The sequence below is a fragment of the Leptonychotes weddellii genome, chromosome 5 (genome assembly GCF_054177405.1).
Source record: "Leptonychotes weddellii isolate Sample4059 chromosome 5, ASM5417740v2, whole genome shotgun sequence".
Classification (NCBI taxonomy): Eukaryota; Metazoa; Chordata; class Mammalia; order Carnivora; family Phocidae; genus Leptonychotes; species Leptonychotes weddellii.
In genome coordinates this window covers 134337782-134342782 of record NC_138373.1, presented here as the reverse complement: position 1 = coordinate 134342782, position 5001 = coordinate 134337782, and the positions used below count along the sequence as shown (strand labels likewise).

Genomic DNA, 5001 nt, shown 5'->3' with positions numbered 1-5001 from the left:
TTCTGTGGATTCAGTTACCACTGGTAACTGTGATCCAGAAGCAGATGATCCTCCTGACGCAGCAGCATCACACCTAAGGCTACATCACAAGGCCTGTGTCATGCACCGCATTTCAGATGAGTACAGTACAAAAATGTATTTTGAGAGAGATAATACTATCTAAGGTTTCAGGCATGCACTGGAGGGTCTTAGAAAGTGTCCCCCCAAGGAAAAGGGGTGACCACTGTATTTATAGCCCTAAAGATTACAGCACACCACATTAAATATCTGAGCAGGTCAGGTATGGAAGAGTGTGTCCTTGAGGAAATCTAATCAGAGAAGGAAATTCAAATACACACCCAGGTTCTTTGTAGCTATGTTAAGATCCATGTGCAGAAAACGTTACTGCAGAATGACCAAATGAAGACAAGAGTATGAATAAACTAAAACCAGAAGCTTTATTTGCAAAAAATGTTAAGGACTCAAAATAATAAAAACAGGATCACTTCGTTTTAGCTTAATATATTTATATTGCTAATTTAATTTATTATCAATTAAAATTAGTCTTTAGTAACTTTTATAAATTTAGGCCCAAAGTAAGTATGCTATTTTTTGTTTTCTTTTTTTCTTTCTAAATACAGTCTCTGGAAAGAAATACTAAAACTTTAATTCATACTTTCAATAAATACTATTAAATGCCAGATACTCCTTTAGGTATTTGACATACATCACTGGGGAGCTTTGTGCAGTGACAGTATCGTAGCCAATGAGGTTTATCCGAGGTGCCATTATTGCTAATTGACATACATCACTGGGAAAAACAAAAAGCAAAAAACAAGAAAAACATGTCTACCTTTGTGGAGTTTACATTCTTGTGGGGAAAGAGAGGCAATAAATACAAAAAAAAAAAAAAAGTAGATTATGTAGTGGATTGGAAGTGATAAGTACCAAGAGTGGGTAGAGATTTGCAATTTTAAATAGGAGTATCAGTTGTAAAAGTACCATTTGAGCAAAACTTGAAGGAAATGAGAAAAGCAGGAGAAAGTAGAGGGAAGACCAGTTATTTTGGCCAGTGGATGATAAATGTCAATCTCTTCTATATATTTACTATTCTGCACTTAAGAAAGAACAGGGGAAGAAAGTGTCCTTCTCCTAACTTGTAATATAATCAGCAAGCCATGGCCTTCACAATAGAGGAAAACTCCACTCTGTAATTTTATATATCATTCTTTCTGGTTCAGCCAGGAGTGAACACAGAATTTATTTTTCAGTTGCATCTGAATGCACAAAAATGGCATTCTTATTTTAAATATAGTTACATCTAGAAATTAAATACATGGCAATAACTTTATTATGTGCTTACTATGTACAATTTTTTTTTTCTGATCTTGGAAGGAAGTACTATTTTCCTTATGTTAAAGACAAGATAACACAGGGTCTGAGATGATGAATCATGCCCCAAAGTTAGAGAGCTGTGTTAGTGATTCAGGCAAGAATTAAACTTAGTTCCCTCAGAAGCCAAAGTCACAGTTGTTTACTAAGCCACCATCATGATTTGTTCTCAGTGTTAGACACCTGTAATCTCCAATTTCATTACAAGTTTACTTATAGGATGGACTACACTAATTTCTTACTACAGACTTCATACAGTACCAACAAACACAAAAAGTTGCCACACACACAGCTAAATAATCACTTCATGGCAGCTCAATACTTAAACCCAATAAAACTTGAAGGTCCTAAAGTAGTCTTTACAATAATACTTTTTGCCAGTGTTTTCTATCTATAACTGCTGTCGTGTTCCACACATATAGTTGTTTCCATTGATTGAGGATTGCTCTTTGTATTTCCAGTATATAATTGCATTGCATTAGAATAACATTATTTTAGAGCTGAGAAACAGAGTTCTAGAGAAGTTAAGCAGGACCTGTGTCCCTAAGTTCCATGGTGAATGGAACCCTAGCCTCTTGTCAGAACTCTAAAAACGTCTATGTAAGGGACTCTTGAAAGTACTTGGTGCAGGGAAGTTAAACCATAGCCCATCAGAATGTCGTTAAGTCTAAGGGCTGGGTAAGGAGTGACTATCTTGGACTCTGCGAGCCAGGAAACCAGTACAAAATACCAATCCCACTTCTAGAAAGAGGGCTCGAGAACCAACTACATTGCATGTCAGTACAAAGCTGCCATTCCGGGCTGCCAAGTCCCAGCAAAGGACCTGGTTTGTTTAGGTAACATATCTACATAAATCTATTCTTGCTGAGAGGTGAGGGACATAAAACTTCCTCTCTCAGGGTCTGAAATGACTCTGAGTGTTCCTGGTCATCGTAAGCAGCTAGCAAACTGAGATGAAAAAGAAGACCAAAAAACAAAACAAAACAAAACAAAACCAAAACCAAAAACAGCACTGTGTGTAGTTCTCTAAGTACAATAGCTATTGATAACAGAGACCCTGAGTCATCAAGAATACACTGAAGGAAACAGAGATGTGTGCAGCATATGATGAAAGCTTTTCATTTAAAATTGTTAAACTGAAAGTCTAGGCACTTGATCCGGCAAGTTTTATGAGCCCTACTGGAGAATGCACTTTATGTGGAATTCTCATTTCCTGACAACCCTGGATAGATCAGGCAGAGCTGTGATAATGTTCATCTCTGTGCATTATAATGAAGCTGCCATGGTAACTCTAGAAGTCACTTTAAAAATGTTCAATTTTAAAAGTTCATTTCTTAGAAAAAGATTAGCACAGCTGTAACACTCATAATAATCTAATGAGATTTGAAAAGAACCCTCGGGCAAAAAATATATATAGACTGCTCAGATTTCACAATCGCACAGTCCTTCTGAGAATGACGTGGTCCACCCATGACTTCCCTAATCGATGAAACAAGGGGGATATTAGGTCAGAAGCTTAATTAAATTTTGATGTGTATAACCCAGTAGCAGAACTCATTCAGCTCCAACTTAGCTCAGGATGCTTGCTAAGTAAATCACAGAAGCTGTTGCTTAGAAAATTTTATGTACTTGTCATTTTCATAATATAAGGAGCTAGGTATAATAAATGTTCCTAGCACTAGTTATTTAGGAAAGGTTGACTGTACCCTTTATGACTGGTCACAGAAATTCAGACTGGGAAGGAAACAGATGTGACGCATGGAAATTGGGTACATTTCCAAAATAAAACCCTCCATCCTCAGCCCCATTCACCCCTATGAATTTTTTGAGGAAAAAGACATAAATCAGTGTCCAAGGTCTCTGTACCTTGTTATGGAAAACATCTATCTTTCTTTCTAAGGGAAATTGTAACTTTTTCAAAGTTAAATTGTTTTTTTTTGGAGACTGAATCATGTATGACTGATACAGAGATAGGGCATGTTCAAGTAGCTCCTGTTATCTCTGGGACCTCATGAGCACCAGAAGCATGCATTCCTGGAGGTGTGATGTGATGAGTTTTTGTAGTGGTATATTTAGTTAGAATATCTTTTCCAGTGTTTTCCTTGAAGGCTTTGTAATTTAGGATCAGGGCCCTGGCTACAAATTCAAATAAGTCAAATTTAATAAATCTTCATTAGCAGGAGCCTTTTATGGACATCTGCTAATAAAAGAAGAACCTTAATCTACAGTTAGCATTCCACATTCCTGAGAAAACTGTCCTACAAAGTTTAAATAGTTTTTAACCTCTCAATTGCCTTTTATTAAAGAAACTAAGGTACATGGTCCAGGGGTCATAGAATTCCATTTCCTCACTTAGCTTCACCTTCCAGGACACCCTATAGTGATTTGATCATTAATTTCATCTACTTAGTTAAAGAAAAGAAAAATGGAAGTGTTTGATGGATTCTTCTTCTACCCTCCAGCCCTGACACAATTCCTACCATAGTGAGTTGAAATGATTGTTTGACATTGTGTGGATAAAACAATAGAAATATTTTAAGTCATCTGTTTTGACTTCATGTCAAATCAGCCTTGCCATCAAAACATTATTTTGGCCCTCTCAACAATTTCTAGATATGCTGGTGGTAGTGGAATCAGATAGAGGTGGACAAGTTTCTTTGAAACTGATTATGTTACATACAGTGGAAAAGAAGTGGAAAATCAAATTAGGCCAGTCATCCTGTTTAGTAGACTTAACAGACATGTTTGGTTGTCAAGAGTACCAAGAAATGCTAGCTCAGCCTTCTGCCCTAGAACAGTGACAGGGCTCATTCTGCCTCACAAGTTTGATTTGCATCTTTTGTAAGCATCATGCTATTTCTTGGGGGTGCTTGATGACTCCCATAACATAAAAATTTAGTGACTGAGAAGCTCTCTTTAGCAGGTAGGAGCAAGAACCAGTGAATTCAGAGTCACTGCCACTTCTGTGCTCCATTTTATCCATAAGCTGGCAATGGTGAGAGAAATTCCATCCCAAGCTTTTATAACTAATAGCGACTACCTTGTTCTAGATTATGTTTTAAGTGTTGGACCACAGAGGTGAAAAAGACAGAATGCCTACTTTGAGGGAGCTTGCCTGGGAGTGAAGAAATCACTGTCACAGTGGGAAAAATGGACCCTCTTTCCACTCAGACATTCACATTCATTCATCCCCAGGCATGTCACTTCCTCATTCCACCTGGAAGTTTTCTAAATCTTACACTCGTTTGCCTTCAACCAAACCAACCCCCCTCAATTTTATCAGAAGATCTTATAATTTATTTTATCCACTGAAAAAAATAGCCATGCAGAATCAGAGATTTCTTCAAAATTTATCTTAGACTAACTGCACTCAGTTCCTTTCTTTTGATACTATCCATATCCCTTTGCAAGGCTATTACTCATTTTTTAAATGTCCTCCCTCACACTTATGCTCCAGACTCCTTGTGATCCCTGGACAAAGCTGCCTGTTTCACACCCCAGTGTGTCTGAAATTCGCCACTCAGCCTAGAACATTCTTCCACATTTGTCCTGCAGGGGTGCTATTACTCAACTGTTATAACCCATCTACTGCTCCCTTTTATACCCTGTTCCCTTTTTTTCTTGTATCAT

The 5001-nt window shown here is 37.4% G+C and overlaps 1 pseudogene; it reads left to right on the top strand.

Moving 5' to 3' along the window:
* Window positions 1-716: 716 nt before the first annotated feature.
* Window positions 717-784, top strand: LOC145721949 (U4 spliceosomal RNA; annotated as a pseudogene).
* Window positions 785-5001: the final 4217 nt, after the last annotated feature.